Source organism: Echinops telfairi, unplaced genomic scaffold (genome assembly GCF_000313985.2).
Source record: "Echinops telfairi isolate 266 unplaced genomic scaffold, ASM31398v2 ScPeMD7_3509;HRSCAF=4178, whole genome shotgun sequence".
NCBI classification, from domain to species: domain Eukaryota; kingdom Metazoa; phylum Chordata; class Mammalia; order Afrosoricida; family Tenrecidae; genus Echinops; species Echinops telfairi.
Window position 1 is genome coordinate 7542126 of NW_022107407.1, and position 23857 is coordinate 7565982.

Here is a 23857-nt window from a genome sequence, read left to right on the forward strand (position 1 = left end):
GGACAACAGAAAAGTGGGTGAAGGGAAACGTCGGACAGGACAAGACATGACAAAATAATAATTTATAAATTATCAAGGGCTCATGAGGGAGGGAGAGTGGGGAGGGAGGCGAAAAAATGGGGACCTGAGGCCAGGGGTTTAAGTGGAGATCAAATGTTTTGAGAAGGAAGAGGGCAATGAATATACAAATGTGCTTTACACAATTGATGTATGTATGGATTGTGATAAGAGTTGTATGAGTCCCTAATAAAATGATTTAAAAAAACCAAGCAAATATATTAAAAAAAGAAGTTAAACTAGTGATGCTAGATATAGATATTTAGGTGTGTGTGTGTGTGTGTGTGTGTGTGTGTGTATGCATATATACAGGGTTGATCAATACAAGAATGGCAAGAAGAAGACAGGCTAGTGGTTGAAGATGTAAATAAATCCAAGGTCAGCAGTTTATATTTCTGGTTTCCCAAAGGAAATAAATCTAAGGCTGGCCATTCAGATGGCAGGTCACCAATGACCCCCCAGTATTGACAGGCAATATGCAGGCCATTGGCTTACTGTCAAAGAAACAGGGGTGTTGATGTTGATATCAAGCATCCAGACTAAGGAAAAAGCAAATAAGCTTTTCTACAACATCCACTTATATTAGAAGCAGGTCCCCAAGGAAATGTCCTTTCAATTGATTGCATGAATGTTTTGATTTGAGAAAGTGTGTTGCATCCCACCATAATCATTTTACAGTTGATGAAAGATCCTATTATGGAGGTGTTTGCATTGTGTTAGGTCATATCACAGAATATTACTAGGTCTTACCTGGAAAATCATTAAGAATCCTGAACCTGCCACTTTGACACAAAACCTAACTAACAAAATAATACCATGCTGCAAATATGATGAATTGAAAAAGAACATTATCTGTTGTTAAACCAATTTTTGAGTTAGAACTGATGTGATTTCTGAAGTAGACACAGCAGGAGATAGTCTCCAGTCCATATGCTACTGACCATCCATTCTCAGTTGTCAAATCCATCCTTCTTTCTGACTGAGATCAATGATGTGTGACAAAAATTAAATGCTGTCTTCTAGACTGAGTGATTTGGCTTCAAGTTCCTTTTATCTGAAGAACAGCTATAGAACTGCCCCTTGACCTTGAATATGAGTCTACAGAGGGGTTCACTGGAGCAACTAAGGGAAGAATGATTGCTCTGCTTGTGTCACACCTGGCTTCTCTATCTTTCCCCTCCAGCCAGCTATGAGAATAAATAGAAACTACACCATAAATCACTTGGTTCATTTTATCCTGTGATGTAAACAGATAAAAACTCTGTCTTATACTTCTTGGGTGATAGCTGTCACTCTCTTGTTAACTACTGGTGTTTTGTAAGATAAACAATTTTATTCTAACATGAGAAATCATATTAAATTAGATTAGATTAGAGTTCAAATCAATTATTTATTTCACCTTTTTTACTGTAGGAGAAGCCTTCCAAGTTATCTAGTCTAATGAATAAACTCAATACCAGTCATAATTTCTCAGATTAGGCAAGTGAAAATAACCAAGCTTACATGTATTCAAAGATTTCTTAAATAGCATGTTCTTTAAATCTTAAGACACACACAAACAAGGTTTATCTATTTAAGTTTTTAAAAGATTGAATCAGAAAATAAAAGTAATTGATAATCTGTTCTATATAAAGGAGATGCTTTTAAATTTCTAGAATATAAATGTATTTCAGTTTATATTATCTGACACCATTCTAGGCCACTTATATTAGATTAAATCTAAAGAATTTTGATGAAAATTTGAATTTTAAAGATACTTAAGACATGATGTCATGGTTAGGTGTCAGACTCAGGGCTGACTCTCAGTAACACTGAAACAACAAAGCGAAGCACTGCCTTGAAAAGCACTATCCTCACACATTCCTGTTTGGGCCTATTGTTGTAGCCACTGTAGCAATCCATTTATTGAGAGTCTTCCTCTCTTTCGATAACCCACCATCTTAGTAAGCATGATGTCCTTCGCCAGGGACTGGTCGCTCCCAATACCATGACTGGATTATCTGATATGAAGTCTTGTTATCTTCAATTCTAAGGGGTACATTCAGCTGTCCTTCCATGACAGATTTACCCTTACTTCTGGCAGTCGATAGTGTATTCAATATTCTTTGCTGACTAAAGAAAACCAGCTCATTGCCATTATATAGGACAAGGTAGAACTGCCCCTGTGTGTCTGAGATTGTAAATTATTTCCAGGAATAGAAAGCCTGGTCCTTTTCCCGTGGAATAGCTGGTGGTTTCAAACCGTGAGCTTGAGGATAGCAGTCTAATGTGTAACCACTACCTGTGCCCAACACCATAAATCAAAAATATCGATCTTTATTCTGTCTACTGTATTCATTGTCCATATGCTCTGCATACATAGGAGTTGGCTGCAAGTACTATGGCTTGGATCAGGCACACTTAGTCTTCAAAGGGTCATGGTTCCTCTTTAATATTTTAACAAGATCTTGTACAGCAGAGTTGAAGCAAACTATGTCATTTGACTTCTTGAATAATGCTTCCACGGATATTGAATTTGTTTCCATGTAAGATGATATTTTTGACAACTTTGGTCTTTTCTCTGTTTATCATACTATTGCTTAATGATTCAGAAGTGAATATTTTGTTTTCTTATTCATGTGTGGTCCATATAGAAGGCTGTTATTTTTACTAAGTACATACTAACTAAGATCTCTAAGTCTTCTTCACTTTCAGCCTGCAAGGTTATGTCATATATATTATAGGTTGTTAATTAATCTTCCTAAAATCGTGATACTCCATACTTCTTCACATATACTTTTTTGCCATTATTAATATCAATTGTTTATTTATTTATTCATCATTTTATTGAGGGCTCTTTCAACTCTTATCACAATCCATCCATCCATTGTATGTCAAGCACATTTGTACATTTATTGCCATCATCATTCTCAAAACATTTACTTTCTACTTAAGCCCTTGGTATCAGTTTCTCATTTTTCCCTCTCCTTCCCTGCTCCCCGCTCCATCATGAACCCTTGATAATTTATAATTTATTATTATTTTGTCATATCTTACGCTGTCTGATGTCTCCCTTCACCCACTTTCCTGTTGTCCATCCCCCAGGGAGGAGGTTATATGTAGGTCCTTATAATTGGTTTCCCCTTTCTACTCCACCTTCCTTCCACCCTCTGGTATTGCCACTCTCACCACTGGTCCTGAAGGGATCATCTGTCCTGGATTCCCTGTGTTTCCAGTGTACACCCTCTTGTCTAGCTGGGTTTGTAAGGTAGAATTAGGATCATGATAGTGGGTTCAGGGGGAGGACGGGAGGAAGCATTTAAGAACTAGAGGAAAGTTGTATGTTTTATTGTTGCTACACTGCACCCAGACTGTTTTGTCTCCCCGTGACTCTTCTGTAAGGGGATGTCCAGTTGCCTACAGATGGGCTTTGGGTCTTCCATCTGCACTCCCCCACTCATTCACAATAATATGATTTTTTGTTCTGATGATTCCTGATACCTGATCCCTTCGACACCTCGTGATCACACAGGCTGGTGTGCTTCTTCCTTGTGGCCTTTTTTGCTTCTCAGCTAGATGGCCATTTGTTTACCTTCAAGCCTTAAAGATAATGTTATATTTTTTGATAGCTGGGCACCATCAGCTTTCTTCACCATGTTTGCTAATTCACACATTTGTCTTCAGCGACTTCTTCACATATTCTAGCATCTTGGATTGTTTGCTTTGCATACAGACTAAATAAGTATCATCAAAGGTTATGATTCTAATGCACGCCATTCTTGATTTTACACTAAAAAATATTGCCTTTTTTGGTTAAATGTTCTGTCTCTTGGTATATGTAAAATTTCCACAAGAGCAAAATTGAGTGTCCTGGAATTTCCGTTCTTTATAATATTATACACAATACATTATTATTTCTATATTAAAAACCCCAAGTTAAATACCTTTTGGGCCGTCTTTTCTTTCAGTCAAGGCTATCTGATGTTAATGATTATATCTCTTGTTTCATGAATCTTATTAATCCAGCTTGAATGTCTAACAGTCCGCAACAATTTATGAATTATTGCCCACAACTTTTGCTCATTTGTAATACTAATGACCTTCTCTGACACTTTCTATATTCTATGGATCACCTTTCTTTGGAATGGACCCAAATATGTATCCCTTCCAATTGGTTGGCCAAGCATCTGCCATCCAAATTTCTTGATATACATAGTGTGTACCTCCAATGATTAATCAGTTTGTGTAAACATTCGTGTTTTTATCAGGAGGGTGCAATCCATGGAGAAGTAATGATGTGTGGTAGAGTGCTAATGTAAAAGAGCAAGATGGATTGAGATAGTGACTGCAACAACAGGCTCAAGAATAGCAATGATTATCAAGATAACCCAGGATCCAGCAGTTTTTCATTCTATTAGATGCAGGGTTTCTATGAGTTGGTTTCTATGAACCAACTAGATGACAGAGAATAACAAACTAAAATCAATAATATTGTCAAACATTTTAAAATCATTCCTGGTGGCACAGTGGTTACATGTTTGGCTGCTGTCTGCATGGTTAGTAGTTAGAAACCATCAGCAGCTCCTTGGGAGAAAGACTTGGCTTTCTACGCCTGTAAAAAATCACACTCTTAGAAACCCACAAGGGGTTGCTATGAGTCAGCATTGAATTGATGGCAGTGAGTTTGGGGATTTTAGTTTCCTTATATAAAAAGAATAAATTCTACTTTAAGTTCTTGTATAATTAAAGAATAAAGTGCACCAGAGTAGTCTTCACTTTCCCTGTTGAAATTTTAGGACAGAATAAAAAAAAAATTTAGGACAGAAATATCAGAGCCTCATAGAGCTACAGAAAAATTCAGTAGAACAAGAAAAACTTTAATATTATTTCTAATGGATTCTTTATTCAATAACATTGACTCAATTTTCAAGTAGAATTTTCAAAGACATTAATTTACCTGAGGTTTAGTTCAAATGCTCTATCAATAATAATTTAAATGTTCAGCTAGTCTCAACCTGGTAGCTTCTAGCTTTTGAGTCAGCATTTGGGTTATAACAATAATTGATAGTATTAATAATTTTATGCTTTGAAAAATTCACCTTTACTAAATTTTCTTTTCTTATATTGAGATGTATTAAATCAATTTTGTTTTCTTTCCGAATCACTGAAGGTCTCCTAATAGAAACTCCAGCTATTCTTCATATCAAAGAAACAAATGAACCATTATTTTCCAGCAATAGGACTTTCAGAAAATATTAAGATAAACTCTTGCTATTATAATATCTTAGCAAGACTTCCAAGATATTCTGTTGCTTTTTCAAAATAAAGTTTGACACCAATTACTGTTACTGTTCATAGTGAAACTGTGCTGTTACGTAGATAAGAGAGAGATCAAAATATGTAAACTCTTTGAGTTTGACGTTACAACTTCATATGAAGAGGATACATTTTTCTTATCATTTTAATCTTTCAAAATACCTGCAAAAAATGGAAAATATTGGAGAATTATTTATTCCAAAACCCAGAGTCCAACCCAAAACCCATTGCTGCAATGATATCCAACCTTGGTGACCTTGTGTGCTACAGGGTAGAATTTCTCCACAGGAATCTTGACTATAATGTTTATTGAAGGGGGTTCCCAAAACCTTTCTTGTACAACATGACTGAGTGGCTATGATTCACTAACTTTTAAAATATTCGTCAAGGCTAAATTGTTAGCACTGCACAGGAACCTTAGGAAATCATCAAAAATCAAACATGCAACTCACTGACAATGAGTTGTTTCTGGCTCATAGTGACCCTAAAGGACAGAATAGAACTGCTTCTGTGAATTTCTGGAAGTGTAAACCTTTACTGTTGAAAATATTAGAAGGCCTTAAATATAGTGAGTTGTGTATGTAAGAAACATCCATATGTTGTAATGTTCAAGGGCAAAAACTTGATTGTATTCTGCAACTTAAAGGTCTGAAGTAAACTCAGAGACTATATAAAGTCACCATTATGTTTGTCCTATTTAACACTGCACCACGAGGAACCAGAATCATAGGGACAACGGCAATCGTATAAACAGAACAAAAGAGCACATTGTGGGCATCAGGATGGCATCCTTTCACCAGAGGCAGTACACTGAAAAAATAACCCAGGAAGCTGGACCATGTGAAGAAGAATGAAGCATCAGGACAGGAGGAAGTCTTACTAACAACCCGTGATATCCAGATGAAAACTTTTAACTTGCTTGTTAAAATTTATGAGGACTTGAAACACATATGAATGAAAATCAAAGGCTTTGATCTTCAGTATGGATTGCAATTCAATCTAAATAAAAATCAACATCCTCACAAGTGGATTAATAGACAACATCAGGATAAATGGAGGATTAATAGAATTTGACAAAGATCTCATTTTGCTTGGATCCATAAGGAATGTTTATAGAACCAGGAGTCAAGAAATCAAATGGTGTGTTGGAAAATCATTGTGCAAACCTACTACACAAGACTCTTTAAATTGTTGACGTGTAAATACGTCTCTTTGAGGATTCTTGGTATGGTGTACATGATCCAAGCCATAACATTTTCAACTGTCCTGAATGCATATAAAAGTTAGGCAATGAATCAGGAAGACTGAGAATAATTGATTAATTTGAATTATTGCGTTGGTGAAGAATATTGAAATTATTGTGGATTTTCAGAAGAACATGTCTTGGAAGAAGTAAGGCATGGTAGTTACATAATCTGTTGTCAATTTGAGAATATTAAGAATGAAGGGGTGGAGTTTAGCCTGCCAATCAGGTTGCAGCTGGATGACCTCATTTGTAACACTAAGGAGATAAATAACTCACTGGAGGCGGGACACAAGCTCACTCCCTGAGAGACATTTCCATTGACAAAGCACATGGAGCTACATTAGAGCTCTGGAACTGGAGGAGTCACATGGAGACCTCTACCAGCGCTGAGATGCTTACACCACCCCTGGACCCACAATACCTTCCACCCACTTGACTGTGATCTTCCTGCATTCAGTGTCATTACATGTGTTTCGTGAGTCTGAAAAAGACTTTATAGATTGGTATCGGACAGATGGGCCAATATCAGACTTATGGATTTGATCTAGACTGGGCTGAGATGTTTTCTCAATATTCAACTGCTCTTGTATATAAAGCTTTCTTGTATACAAATCTTGGATTTGTTTCTCTAGTCTACCCAGATTAACACATAAGGCCAGAATGCTCATTAGAAGTGAGGATAGTGAAACTTCATATCATGCACTTTGGAAATGCTATTAGGAGAGACCAGTCCCTACAAAGGCATCTCATTCTTGGTAAAATAGCCAAAACCATTTCCATCAAATCAATTCTGACACACATTGACCCTTTAGATGGCTTCTGTGGTTCTAATCTTTCTTGGAACTAATTGTCTCAATTTTGTACTGGGGAATGGCTGGTGGGTTTGACTGCTGCCCTTGTTGTAAGCCTTCCAACACTTACTAGACACCATTAGCAGGGTTGCTTTTTAGAAAAGCACAGGGTCATCAAAAAAGAGGAAGATCCTCACCATAATGTTTTGACAGGCTACCTGCAGAATGGCTCAAATATAACAACAATTGTGAAGATGGTGTGAAACCTGGCAATGTTTTGCTCTTTTGCATATTGGTTAACTATGAGTAGGAAGGAAATGTGTTCATTTAAAATGGTATATAGATATCATATATTATTTATTCTCAAGTCTACCTGCAAACTAGATCTGGGACAGAACACCTGAACGCTGTGTGTGAAGCAATACATTCATATTTGGAATTTCAATAAATTATTTTTAAAGAGTTAACCAGTGCTGAGTAACAAAATTATTTTCAGAGTTCAGATTTAGAAAAGCAGTTTGCAAATGAATAAATGTGGGAGAAAACCACACTGAGAGAAAGCATATTGATTTTTCATGCTTTTTTCAGTAGGTACCTATGTGGATCCCAACACTGCACTCTATTGTGACATGATTAGACTTCCAAACCAAAACTCATTGATATCTAGTTGATCCGGATTTATACAACCCTGTAGGACATAGTAGAAATGCCTCTGTGGGTTTCTGAAACCTTTAAATCACTACTGGTGTGGACAGACTCAATTTGTCTCTCTCACTGGTGGGTTCCAACCTCTGACCTTGTGGTAGACATCTGAATGTATAACCTGCTAGGTCACCAAAGACCCTTGGAGGGTCTTCAAAACAAGACAAGCTCACTGTCATTGAGCCAATTCGAATGCCCAGTAACCCTAAAGAATTGCCCCGGCGAGTTTCTGAGACTATACCTCTTGATAAGAGTACAGAACCTCATCTTTCCCCCTCAGAGCTGACTGGTGATTTTGAACTGTTGATCTTGTAATTAGCAGACTAACTCATAACCACTACACCCCATAGTGGGATTCAAATAATTTAAAAACCAGTTTGATGCCCTAAGAACCATTTTAAGTATTAAAAAATTCAATTCCAAAAGGTAGTTTATTATTTCATGCAGTTAATACTTAAATAAGAAAAATAAAAGAGGTACACAAAACTTGATTATATCATAAGAGTTTTAAAATATGAATGAAAAATATTAAGTGATGCCTGATAAAAATTTTAAAAGTATTTATATATTTCTATATTGATTCTTGATTGGCATCCTCACTTATAATATTCTTCACATTTATCCCAACATCACCAGCTGTGTGATTTATCCTTAACCATCTTTTCTTTGTAGTAGTATCACATTCCTTTAGAGCAGTGGTTCTCAACCTGTGGGTCATGACCCCTTTGCGGGTCAAATGACCCTTTCACAGGGGTCGCCCAATTCATAACAGTACCAAATTACAGTTATGAAGTAGCAATGAAAATAATTCTATGGTTGGGGGTCACCACAACATGAGGAACTGTATTAAAGGGTTGTGGCATAAGGAAGGTTGAGAACCACTGCTTTCGAGGTAAGCCACTTACACAATAGTCATTATGTTTGATACATTAGAAACAGTTAAATGACTTCTTTGAGCACATGATGTTCATCTTTGAAAAACCTGCTTCTGCTGAAAATACAGCAATTTTTCTGGCAATATTTTTAGCTCTTCAAACATTTTTAGGAATTGCATAATTCACACATAATATCTCTTGGGAATTTGGAGCATAGCACAAAGCTGTAATGAATGACAGTGGATCACCCTCTGATTTTCCAGCACCTTTTCTCTTTGTTTTCTGTGTTTGTTTACTGAAGTAAAAAACTCAAGGGAATAAAAGTGTAGTATTTCATCAAAAGTATAATGAATTTTATGAAGTGAATAAATATTACAAGCATAGTTCCAACTAATTTTTTATATCTACAGACAATGAGCATGAGTATGGTTGCTTAGAATATGCTGTTATGAAAAGGAATGTTGAAAAAGAGTAAGTAATGTAAATTTTTGGTTTATACATTGGCTGCTGCCCTGTTGCCAACCTCAGAGGAAACCCTGATCACAAGTGTCATTTTAACAACTGGTTACTGAACTCAACAAAAACTTAGGCATTGGTGCCTTTGACCGCATGTGAACTGGATGAATCCCACTACTGACTACACCCTAAGGGAGTCTTTGAGGATCTTAGATATGCGGAAAGTAAAATGCATTGATTCTTCCTGAATGTTTTTCCCAGGTGCCTGGAATTTTACAAACGATGTCAGGACTGATATCAGATTCTTACCTGAGAAGTGATTAAAAGTGGCAGAGAGGACAGCTTCATCATATCAACAAGCCGCAGAAACAGGGTAAAAGAATGCACCATGGGAAACAGAAACAGAAACAAAATCGGGAAAAAGGAAATTGGACATGCTTCCTTGGTTTCTCTGAACACTAAATTGAGACAGTCAGATTAAACACTGTGAGTGGATCAAGAGACTGAAATGAGTTTAGGTTCTTGGTTGTATAACTTCTTCTACCTTATAGAAGTAGGCTATTTTTCATGCTAAAGATTAGAAGTCAAAGAAACTGAGAGGAATCATTAATCCTAATTTGATTTTTATGTCTAAATAGATTAAGAAAAATGTCCCCTGAAGTGATACTTAGGCATTTAATATGAATTGGCATACTTAATGAGGTAAAGTAAAACTTGAGAACCATACAGACTTGACCCATCTGGTTTTCCTTCATTTATATTGTGAATACTTGTAAACTGTGGTGGTGGTGGTGATGGGAGTACGTAGTCTCTTTTCCCTTCTGGTCCTTGTGCACATTTCATTGCCCCTTGCCCATTCCAAACCACATAATGAAACTCAGTCCATTGAGTCTCTGCTGACTCATAGTGGCCTATAAGACAGAGTCATCTTAGGACCTGTAAGACTGCCCGATATGAGTTTCTGACACTATAACTCTTCCCAGGAGTAAAAGCCTGATCTTAGCATGCCCATCCCACCCCCGCCCGACCCCTAGCAGTGTTCAATTTTCTCTTTGGATATCCTTTTATTCCGCTTTTTTCTCTTATTTCTTAAAAAAAAAAATCATTTTATTGGGGCTCATACAATTCATCACAATCCATACATACATCAATTGTGTAAAGCACACTTATACATTTGTTGCCCTCATCATTCTCAAACTTCTCTTTCCTGTTGGGTTCCTGGAATTAGCTCATTCTCCTTTTTTCCCTTCCCCCTCCCTCATGAACACTTAATAATTTATAAATTATTATTATATCTTACCTTACACTGCCCGGCGTCTCCCTTCACCCACCCTTCTGCTGCCCATCCCCCAGAGAGGAGGTTATATGTAGATCCTTGTAACCCATTCCCCCTTTCTACACCCCCTTCCCTCCCGGTATCGCCACTGTCACTGCTGGTCCTGAGGGGTTCATCTGTCCTAGATTCCCTGTGTTTCCAGTTCCCAACTGTACTGCTGTGCATCCTCTGGTCTAACCAGGTTTGCAAGGTAGAATTGGGGTCATGGTAGTTGGGGGGAGGAAGCACTTAAGAGCTAGAGGAAGGTTGTGGGTTTCATTATTGCTATACTGAACCCTAAGTGACTCATGTCCTCCCCACTACCCCTCTGCAAGGTATGTCCAGTTGTCTACAGATGGGCATTGGGTTCCAATCACGCACCACTCTCATTTCTTTTTATATATACAGTCTAACACACTATTATTTAGATTTCTATTCAACTAGTAACTCCTCTTTGACCCAAGACTAAATTTCCAGCTTCTGGCTTTTCAGGATACCCAGGGTACTGCAAATATTGATGGGCTAGGTTACGAACCCAAAAGTTTAATATGTTAATCCATCAAGTGGTACTGCTGAATAATAATTATAATTACAATCAGCTATTCAGGGCTTTATGGAGTTTAGTTCTACTCTCAAACACATGAGGATCCCATAAGTTTGCATTGACTCCACAGCCATTAGTTTTCCCTGTTTTGTTTTTTCCTTATTGTTGTTCTCTCAAACTATTATAGTGTATCCTGGTAACACCACTTATCATACAATATTATGTTCTCCCCATCCTCCAGTAGGTCGTAGTGTGTCTGTATATTATAGAACAATATCATTAATTTCATATGCAAGTAAAATTTTGTTCCCATAAGAACAGATTCAGAAAAAGGGATATCATAACTGATATCAGATTTATCTTAGATGAAAGCAGAGAATTCCATAAAAAATATTGATTTGTGTTTTGCTGATCATTCAAATGCATTTTACTATGTGGATCATAACAAGTTATGAATAACCTTGAGAAGGATGAGACTCTCATTACACTTAGTTATGCTCCTGCAAAACTTGTACATTGATCAAGGGGAAGAGAACAAGGGAATATTGCATGGTTCAAAATCAGGAGAGGCATGCATCAGGTCAAGGTAAAGAAGACCAAAATCTTGACAACTGAACCAATAGATAATCTCATAATCATTGGAGAAAATATTGAAGTTGTCAAGGATTTTGTCTTACTTATATCCACAATCAATGCTCATGAAAGCAGCAGCTCAAACAACACGTTGCATTGGATAAATCTGCTGCACAAGATCTCTTTAAAGTGGTGATTGCAAGGAGGTGACTTTGACAACTCAGATGTGCCTGAGCCAAGCCGTGACATTTTCAATTGGCTGTGAAAGGAATTACTAAACCCGAATGAAAGCTGAATATGATGGTGGGACAAGAGGGAAGTAAAAAGGAAATAGAGGAAAGAACCAGAAGGCAAAGGACATTTATAGAGGTCTAAATACAGGCTCATTCATATGTAAATATATATAACAAGAGGGGAATAGAACTATGTACTCATATCTATATGTTAAGAATTAAGGTTGCAGATGGACATTGGGCCTCAACTCAAGTACTCCCTCAGCATAAGAACACTTTGTTTTAACAATCCAGCATTCTGTGATGCTCACCTTCCCAACATGATTGCTGAAAACGAAAATGGGTGCATAAGCAAATGTGGTGAAGAAAGCTGATGATGCCCAGCTATCAAAAGATATAGCATCTGGGGTCTTAAAGACTTGAAGATAAACAAGCGGCCACCTAGCTGAGAAGCAACAAAGGCTACATGGAAGAAGCACACCAGCCTGTGTGATCATGAGGTGTCGATGGGATCAGGTCTCAGCATCTAAGACCCAAAATAAAATCATACCCAAGGTGAATGGGGGTGGGGGGCCATGGAGTGGAGACCCAATGTCCATCTGTAGACAATTGGACATCCCCTCACAGAGGGGTCATAGGGAAGAGATGAGCCAATCAGGGTGCAGTATAGCACTGATGAAACACACAATTTTCCTTTAGCTCTTAGGTGCTTCCTTCCCACTACTAATATGACCTGAATTCTACCTTACAAAATAGTGGACCAGAGCATGCACACTACTACAGAACATAGGGAATCCAGGATAGATAAACCCCTCGGGGCCAACAGGAGAGTAGAGATACCAGGAATATTAGAGGAGGGTTGGGGGAGGAAGGGGTAATTGATCACTAGGATCAACCTATAACCCCCTCTCTGGGGGATGAACAACAGAAAAGTGGGTGAGGGGTGGCAGAGGATGATATAAGATATGGAAAAAATAATCTATAACTTATCAAGGGTTCATGAGGGAGGGCAGGTGGGGGAAGGAGGGGGAAGAAATGGGTAACTGATATCAGGGGCTCAAGTGAGAAGAGAATGCTTTGAAAATGATGATGGCAGCATATGTGCAAATGTAATTGTCATAAGAGATGTAAGAGCCCCCGATAAAAGTTTTTTTTTTTTAATTTGAACATTAAATGAAGATCAAAGAAGAATTTATGTATTTGGATTATGATGCTGATGCTGTCGGAGGATATTGAAAGTACTATAGACTGCCCCAAAGGTCAATAAAGCCTGTCTTGGAGGAAGCACAGCCAGGATGATCTTTAGAGGCAAGGACAGTGAGACTTCATCTCATGTTTCTTGGACATGTTGTTAGGAGAGACCAGTCCATGAAGAAGGACATCAGGCTTGCTAAAGGAGAAGGGCAGCAAGAAAAAGGAAAACCTTCAATAAGATGGATTGACACAGTGGCTGCAACAATGCGCTCAGCCATAAGAACAATGATGAGGGCGGCGCTGGACTGGGCAGTGTTTAATTTTGGGCTATGTAAGTGGTATATGAGTTGGAGCTAACTCAATGGTCTCTAACAACTACCACGTGTCTGTATCATATGCTTTTTATACAGAACTTCAGATCCCTCAGGCTCACAGTCTGAAAAGTTTGGGTCACTTATTCTACTTTTAGCAGCTACATTAGGAAGCAACTCTTTTTTAACTTATATTCGTTTATGTTCCATAGACATACCTTTGCTAGCGTCTTCTGGCTGCCTTCTGGCCTTTTGTTTTGAGCTTATCCTGAAATATTTAGTAAAATTGCTAAAATGTTTAGTAAAATTAATACAGCATGAGGTAGATATTGTGGCTAATGGAACACTTGAGTCAATGGAAAAATATGTTTCTTTTACCTTCTGATAAATTGTCCTGAGAAATAATTGCTTGCATAGCTTTTTCAAGATACTCTTATTATATGAATAGATAATATATAACTATTCATAAATATGAGTAAAAAGCCAGAAATAAATAAGGAAAAGTAGGTAGAAACAATCAACACAAAATTTAATTATGCAGTCTTACCTAATGTTTAAGAGATGAAAACCTATCTATTTTTACATGGCTTAGCTCCTTTTGTATCCCTAAGTATGTCGAGAAATTAGAAGGGGTCAAAATATAACAATAATGATTAAGATAATGGAAGGACTAGCTCAAAGAAGAAAAAGAAGAAGAAAAAAATCAATAGAGCCAAAGTATAAATTTGGCTACATAATAACGAAGGGAGGGCACCTTAAAGAAAATATTCTCAGGGTTAGAATAACATGGAATGGACATAATTATCCTAGCAAAAATAATTATCCTAAAAATTTCACAGTTATTGCTATCAGCCTCAATTTATTGGCAACTAATGCCAAAATAAAATCCAAAACTAGAAAACAAGATGAAAAACAGTGTTCTACAATGAAAAGAAATACTTAGAAAGATTTTATTTTGTATATAAATTCTACAATATATCTAAAGGCCTGAAGTTGCCATCTATATTTATGGTGCAAAATGACCCGAAATAAAAGTTAGTTATTTATTCACAGGATGATTATCTGATTGAAAGCTTATTTATATATGATTTGAATAGGAACCAATAGGCATGCTTCCTACCCCAAAACTTTAGTTTTGGCCAACTGCAATCAGAGGTATGTCTTTGAATGACTCTTCCTGAGCTCTGGATGCCTTTCCCACAAAGCAAAATAAAGAAACAAACACAAAATAAAACCTTATTACCAGAGAGTTTCAAAAAGTTCACAGAAAATGGAATTAAAAGATACATTTTTTTTTTCTGTGAAAAATTTAAAGCTCCTTCATGTAACCTCTTGGTCCTAAATTTTAATTCCTCTCATAATTTTTAAAGACTACTTTTAAAGATAATAAAAAACCTAAAACATTTTATTTACCAAAAGAAGTTCCCTTTTACAGAAAAATACACAGAAAATCTAGAGTTCCCAGCTGCCTTCTCCACTTGCAGTTTCTTGTATGATTAATATCTTGCACTGATGTGGGGCCCACTAATCGGTTCCAACGCTATGTACAACAGAATAAAACACAGCCTGGTCCTGCGCCATCCTCACATTTGTTCTTGTGTCTGAGGCCATTGCTGCAGTCACTGTACCAATCCATCCTCTCAAGGGCCTCCTGTGTTCTGGTGCCCCTCTAATTTAGCAAGCATGATGTCCGTCTTCATAGATGGGTCTTCCCTGGTTACACGCCCAAAGTACATGAGATGAAATCTTATTGGCCTTACTTCTAAAAAGCATTCTGGTTATACTTCTTCCAAGACAGTTATGTTCGTTCTTTTGGTAGTTCACAGGACTTTCAATATTCTCCACCAACACCATAATTCAACTGTGTCTGTTTTCCTGTGGTTTTCCTTATTCAATATCCAATGTTCACATTCATATAAGGCAATTAAAAATATGATGGTTCGTGTCAGGTGCACCTTAACCTAAAGAGTAACAGTTTGGCTTTCCAACACCCTGAAGAGGTCTTGTGCAGCAGATTTACCCAATTCAATGTGTCATTTGATTCTTGACTGCTGCTTCCATGAGTATTGATTGTGGGTCAAAGCAATGTGAAACCCTTGACAACTTTAATCTTTTACTATTGGTTATAGATTAGACAAATGCATGTCATCATGTATCCAGCATTATAGAACCAAACAGACTAGTGGTATTGTTTTTAAAATATTCTCTTTTCCTAAGTATCCTACTCCCACTCATAATATTAAAAACAAAACAAACAAACAAACAAACAAAAAAAAAACCCAAAGCAGACTCAAACAGACCAAAACTTCACTTTAGTCAGAAATGAGCTGCATATTTCTTATGTTCATTTTACCAAAAGCCATACCTTTCCACGATGAATGGATTCTTACTGCCTAGCGACCCTATAGTGGTGGGACTGCTCTAGAGAATTTCACATTCAAGTTCATGGTAGCAGTCTGCTATGTCTTTCACTCATGGGGTGGCTTGAGGGTAAAAACCACTGACCTTTCAGATAACAGTTTAACCACTTTGCCACCAGAATTTCTTTGTTCACATAGAACTTTTTATATGAGAATCTTGTCATTATTTAACTTTTTTCAGAGGAGGTAGGGGGATGCTTGATAAATTTTGAGGTCTTAAAGAAGAAAGTATATTTACAGCAGTGAAGGAGCAATATAAAGGTTGCATTAAGTAATATGCTAAATCTGTATAGTTGTTTTACATGATCATACTCCAAATTCTGCTCAAACTTCAGTTCTTACTTTATTTATTTTCTCTGGCCACACTGCCATCAATGTTGATTCTCCAACCCACCAGACCCACTCCTACCTGGACAATCTCCTTGGACAATAGAATGCTATGCACCCCACTGTCAATCAGTTCAAACCACATTCCCAATGTTGCACTTGAACATTCCAGCGTCCTTGTTATATACAACACAAGCAGAGTCGGCTGGGCAGGATTAGTGTTTCTTTACATTAGGCTCCCTAAAGGCTTTGATCTTCTCTTAGAAGAAGGCTGCCACAATGGTTCAAAAAAACTTCTGTATAGACTTGGGCTGATTTGAGTGCATATAAAACAGCCAAGGAGCAGATTAAAACAGATTCTCAGTATCTACTCTCAGTAATCTGATTTCACAGGTAAAATGTGAGGGCTATGAATCAGCACTTTAAACAATCTTTCCAAATATTTCATCATATACATGATTTAAAAATCATTATCTAAAATACAGATTTTGGTGTTTGGGGTTTTATGTGTTTTGTGCATTTAATACCTTGCAGAATCTGCTAACTGGAGACACTCTACATTTTGTATTGTAGAGAGATGGCATTATGAACTTAGTTATTTGTTTAGTAAATTCTTGGGACACGCAGAACAAAGCATAAACTGAAGGAACATCGTAGATAATCAAATATTCTCCCCCAAATTATGGGAGCAACATCAGATTGTTCTAGATAGCAACTAAGATATTTGAGAATGTTGCCATGGTCTCTTTTGACTCCATTGGAAGCACAGGCTCCAACCAGGACTATTGCTGTCCACAAGCAGGGGTACTTTAACTGGTCATCCAGGGCTGACAATTGGGGCCATTCTTACAGCTGTAAGAGCCACGAAACCAGATCTTCCTAGCTTCATTCTTCAGAAACTTGAAAAGTAATATCAGCAGGACTGTAATCTCTGAGCCAGGGGACATTGATGCCACTTCCCCAGAAAATACATCTTTTTAAGGTGTAAAATCAATTATATGTTTAAGAACAAAATCTCTGGAGACCAAATTCAGCAGTGAATGGGATGCAGATTTTATTTCATTATATTTGCCAATGTTGCAAGTCAGCATGTAATTCTAGTTTATAAAGCATCTTATAGCTTAAACAATCTTTACTAACATCATCATTTTTAGCCAGTGGTTTGAAAATACACACTGTTTCTTGCTTTAAAAAGTCTCTAGGCATTAAAAGATAAAAAGAAAATATTAAGAAAAATGAATTAAAATGTTCTCGTTACACAAACTTCCAAAATTATGCATTTCTTATAAATCAAGTACAAGTGAAAACAGTTGGTATAAATCTCCCCCAAATAGACGAATATTAAAAAAAAATTGTTTCTAAAGCACAGGGTAATGGCAGATGTTACAAATGCCTGGCAGTAGGATTAAAATCTTACAACAAGTTTTAGGAGGTTTTAAATTTCACTGCGGGCCTGCCTCCCCCCAAGGCCCCACAAAGCCTCCTTAATGAGGCGAGCCCTCAGTCAGAAGCAAGGCTTTGCAGCCTGGAAGAGAGTAGCATCCTGGGAGAAAGGCACTGAGGAGGCACAGATGGGGCTTGATGGATCCTAAAAGGAAGGCATTACCTGCCCAAGTCACTGAGCAGCCACAATTATTACAGGTCTCTGGGTTCATTGTCAATTAGAGTGGCCGTTAAAGTGAGCACAGCTGTGACAGATGGCTTGTCTCCAGCTAGTTGTGCTAATGGGATCAGAGCCAACTTAAATCTTTTCTTCCCTCTGGAAAGAAAAAAAAAGACCCACATAGTTGTCAATTAGTCGATGGAAAAGGGGAGAAAGCGTCATATCTCCAAAGGGGCCACTCATTTGTTTCCTTCTAATCCCCACTTCTAGCTTTTTGAAGTAGAGATTGTGTTTATTTATTACTTACTTCAAACATGTTTTAGCAGAATGTTCAACCTAGAAGACATGTTAGGCTGAATCTTTGTTCCGTGGAACTTACAATATGGTCTTCTCATAACTGAACCATTTCAAATAAGTCGTTAGCATTTTAATTGGCTAACCCTTTTCTGGCTGGAATCTGTAAGCCATTCTCCTATTTACACAGTGCACAGGATCAAAACAACAGAGAGCTGCTTCTGTATGGAAGGGCTTACCCAAAATGAAATACACCCTGGAGCATCTAACTAATGTGCATCAATAAAAAGATCCATTGCAAATAACCAAATTTTAAAGCCTAATAAGGGTGTGAGCAAGCACAATGAAGGTTGAGGATTCTGCATCAAACAAACAGACTGTATTGGACAACAGCAATATGGCTCTTCAGTGCTGTGGAAGAAAGGAAGCCGCATCACAAGAGGTCCATGGTAATTGCTGCCCAAGTGCCAAATACTTGTCCACAGTGGACCAATGACAGACCAGGTTTCCTACAGAAAAGGGACACTTAAAAACAAGCTGTTGAGCTGTTTTCCTTAAGACTTATCTGTTTGGGGACCCTCTCCTTTGGATGCACAAAAGGAAAGTGCTGACACTCTGGCAGTTATTGAGCAAAGTAATCGTTTCCTCTGCATATCCTCCTCTTCTCTTTGACACTGGCTCCATTTTTTCTAAGACACTATGTACATGAACAAAGGTTTCTAGGTAATGGTCACATTTTACATGCATGAAGAGACTTAATTAAAGTTCTTGATAAATGTTGGTTGGAGATTCAAAGCCAAAATGAGTATCTTAAGAGCAAGGAAAATAAAACAAGCAAAAAAAAAAAAAAAGAATAACAAAACAACAACAACAAAACCTTTAATACTAAATAAGCCAGTTTGGGCGCAAAAGTGTTTTCTTTCAGATTTAGAGAATTGTAATTATCCCCTAAATTGGGTTAAGTTGACTGGACTTCATCAGGTCAGTCTTATTCTGTTGTTGTTAGGTGTCAGTGAGTCCGTTCATAGAGACCTTATGCATAACTGAATGAAGCACTGCCCAATCCTGCATCATCCTCACAATCATTACCATGTTAGTTAGAGTCCATCATTGCAATCACTGTTACTTCATCTTGTTGAGGCTCTTCATTGTCACTGCTGCTCTCCCTTTCCATGCATGCTATCCTTTCCAAAGACTGGTGTCTCCTGATGATATATTCAAAGTACAGGAGACAAAGTCTTATTCTAGATGAAAATTTGTAGGACAAGGTAAACTTGTTCTGTAGGGTGTCTGAGACTGTCTTTATGGAGGCAGGTAACCTCAACTTTCTATCACAGCATTCCAAGCGGGTTTGAATCATTGACCTTACAGCTAGCAGCCAAGGGTTAAACCACCGGGGCCCTTATTGTAAGAAAAAAAAAACTAATATGTTTTTAGCTTAAAACACAGTAAATATGCATTCTTTGTATTTTTGTCTTTATACTATTAAGATTTTATCCTTATCACCTATGTGTGATTTTGTTTTTTTTGTTTTCTCTTGGGTCTCCCAGCTGTGAAGCACAGAAGGGAGGGTACATAATGATAATAACTGATACAAGGGGATGTAGGGAATACAGGGGTAGGGGTGACAGGGCAGGATAGGAGATTTGGGGAGTAAATAATGAAGGAGGGTGTGAGGAAGGAGCATTAGAATGGATTGTGATTGCACAACTCACTTTAAAGGTGATTTAGCCACCAGGGGGAGGGGGATTGCTCTAAAATTGATGTGGTAATGATTGTACAATTCTCCTGGCTATGATTGAATGATTGTATTGAATTGTATGATACATAAATTATGTGCCAATAAAACTGTTAGAAATAAGTAAACAAATAAATGAATAAAAAATAGTATTATGCAAGTGGTGATTTAAAAAAATACAGTAAGAAGATATTTCTCTGGTCTTCAAAATGAGAGCCTGGAGGAATTCCTAAGTATTAAACACATGAAGGTATGTTTTCACCCTCCATGGTCTTCAGTCCCCAGTTTTGTGTGTGCATGTTTAGCATCGTGAAATTTGTCATGCTTGTCATTTGAATGTGTGACTTCATGATCTGCTTCTCTTATGGATGTAGTTTGTTCCCTGCAAAATGGCAACAATACATGCAGATGGGTAACAGGTTCCTCATCAATTAGGTCATTAATAAGACCAGCTTTGAGTACACAGGCCACCTCTGGCATGTGTCTGAGACAGTGAGTCATTTCCAATGGTCTTTGTGGCCTATGAAGTCCATTCAATTTAATGCACTTGAGGAATCTCTGAGGGGATAAAGAAAAGAAATGGCAATTGTTTTTTCATTTTTGGGGTGTGTGAAAAGCAGTACTGATGAACCTATAGCGTCAGCAAGTGGAATGACGATTTTGGGTGGTGGGGGGAATAGAGGTGGTGACATGGTGAAGGAGTGATGCCCTCAAGGGATCCATATTGAAAAAGAATGTTTAGAAAATGTGGTGTTACATGGACAATTCTGCTGGGTGTGATTGAACTGTGGAATGATTTCATGGTGTGCATATACATATGTGTGTGTGTGTGTGTGTTTGTGTGTATGTGTGTGTGTGTGCGTGTGTGTCAAAAGTTAAAGGAAAACAAATGGTAGGGAACCTGGGTCACGGACACCCATATACTTTTGTGAATGAGGTGGTAATGTGGCTGAGACACTGCTGCGATGTTACTATACTCCCAGCTTTCAGACCCCTCCACTGCTGAGGCCTTGACACCAAAAGTTAAAAAGAATGAATAAGCAGGGAAGAGATAGGTCCTGGTTTTACCAAAAGGACACAAGCTTCTAATTGTCTCCAAGAGACAAGAAGAGTTCCAACAAGCAGAGGAAACATCCTAAAACCTTATGTGTTGGTTCAATCCAATTCCTTCCCTTCTTTTAGTGGTTGGCTTGATGTGGAGGTATATACTCACATACAAAGTACATAACAAGCCCTGAAGAAGCCTGCATTTCATGTCGCTTACCCATAGTACCCTTGTTTAATATCTTTGTGAATTTTCAGGTTATTTTAGTGATCGTTGTTTTATAAAATTTGTGTGTGCTCATCACCTGGTGAAAAAAATCAAATATGTATTTGTACAGTTGAACATTTCTGAACATATAATTTTTATTCTATTTATTCTCAATATCACATAACAGTCTTCATCCTTAGAGCATCTTATAAAAGCAAATTTAATGGTGCCTAATATTCCAATGATCTTTGCTTGTTACCCAAGAATAGATTGTGTATAGATGTTTATATATATATCCAAAAGGGCTTCAAAAAGTTTGTGTAAAATGAAATTTGAAGAAAATAGGATTTCTTTATTTTTAAAAGCCCCCTCTTATAAAACCCAAAACAACCCAGTGTCATCAAGTTGGGATTCTGATTCAAAATGACACTGTAGGAAAGCCTTTCAATTATAGGGGGGAAGTGCTTAAAAAGTTATGGAAAAGAGGAAATAAAAGGTAATTGAATTTGTCCATGAACTTTTAAAAACCACATTATATATTGTATATGATACCACATATATGTTGATACAAACACACAGACATATACACTGTGGTTTTCAGAAGAAATTGACATATTTTTAAAGTACTCATTAATTTAAATGTTCTAATCCTCATCTACTCTTTAGATATGCCTAACATGCAGTTTTTATGTTGGTGTCTCCATTGTTTCTTCTAGGCGTCAGCAGCAGGGAGTCACCCATGCATCAAGAGACTGTCCGCACTCCCTGTTTCTCAGCTCTCATATCTGTTGCTCAGATCATCATTCCCCTGTGTTTTCTGCCACTATCAGGGCCTTTTTGAATCTTTATTTTTCAAAGCATTTCTTCAATCCTGGCTTGGAGAAAGACGAATTCTGCTTTTTGAAATCATTCTCTCAAAAATATTCCTACGATAGAGCTATTAGGTTCCTAATGATGCATTTCTTTACTTCTTTTCTCTTTTGCTGCATGTTTTGATATACTTCATGGAAGTTTGTCTCTGGGGTTCTATTATTTCTGTTTCACTCTGATTTCCTTTAGGAACTTCATAATCCAAAATGAAAGTTTTCACATATCTGAAACACAACTTTGGTCAAGGTGCAAGTTCTTTTCTGTAGGGCCCTTGGGTTCTCTGCAAATCAGGAATACTAGGCTGGTATCTGTTTCAGTGTTCCTGATGAGCCTGAAGACGTTCTCAGGCCACAAGACAAACATCTGAGAGCTGGTCTGGCCAAGGCATGGAAAAGGGCCCGATTCTTTATCTCTGATCCTTCCAGTATAGTTTTTGAGGAATATGTATAGATCCTATTTATCATCACTTTTGATTAATTAAATGCCAATTTCATACAAAATTTAAAAGAAGGGGGAAAAGGGAAAAAAAACCCGAACATATAGGCTGGAAAAAAAAAAAGAAAGAAAAGGAAAAGAGGAAAAAACCAAACAAACAAAAAGCCTGTTAGTAGATCAAGGTCTGTGTGTTGACCTTTAGGAGCGTTTTCTGGACGAGTCTAATGGGGTGCCACGTCCTGGCCCCAGAGTCCATTGTTTGTCTTCCCTTGGGACCTCCTTGCTCTGCTTCCCTGCCGCTCCATTGCACGTCCCCAGTGTTTTGCCTCAGTGTGGTGGGGTCAGCTCAGTCGCCCATTCCCCATGTGTCAGCGCAGGATGCTGCATCTTGCCGTGGGGGCAGCCACACAGTCCTCTCTGTACACTGGGCCTTCTGAGCTGGGCCATCGTCCTCTGAGTTTGGTGGGCCCAGTTGTGCTCCGCTCCTTTCCTCCTCCTTCCTTTGTCCCAGCTTCCCTCTGGGTATGGTGTGGTAGGTCAGCTCCCCTCCTCACTGGACGATCTACTTCCATCCTCTGTGGTGCTCCTTTCCATGGTGGGGGTCGGGTCAAATCTGGCTAGGGCCGGCGCCTGGTCCAGTCTCTCCGTGTATTCCTCCTCGTTTTACATTGCTCCTCTGATTTGGCATGTTCTGATGGGGGCTGTATGCCCGTTCCAGTTCTGTGGAGACACAACCAACACTCTTACCCACTCCCCCACCGTGGGCCAGTGCCCTGTTCCCCCCGTGCCACCAACCCAGTCTCTCCCCACCCTGTTTCTCCCTCCACCCATGTCAGTGGCTTTTTTGTTTGTGGGCTTGTCAGTGCTGCAGCCATCGTCACCAGGTTCTTACGAGCTGCTTTGGCGCTGTGCTGTCAAAGCCAATCCCAATTTTATTCACATATTGTTATGTCTGTACACCCACCTAGATAAGAGAAGTTGGACAAAAAAATATGAGAAGAAAATAAAGGGAGTGATGGCCCCGGAGGGACATGGGAGTGTGGGAGGTAGGGGAAGGGAGGAGGGTTGGCCAACCTAGGGATAAGGGAACAACAAATGGTTCAAAACCAATGGTAGGGAGGGGACGGGAGGACCGGTAGGGAGTGACCAAGGTCAAGGCAACCTCGAGGAACTACCAAAGCCAGAATGAAGGCTGAGCATGGTATTGGGACAGGAGGAAACTGCAAAGAAATAGAGGAAAGAAGTAGGAGGCAAAGGGCATACATACAAGCCTAAATACAGACATGTACATATGTAAATATATTTAAGATTAAGGGGGGAACGGAC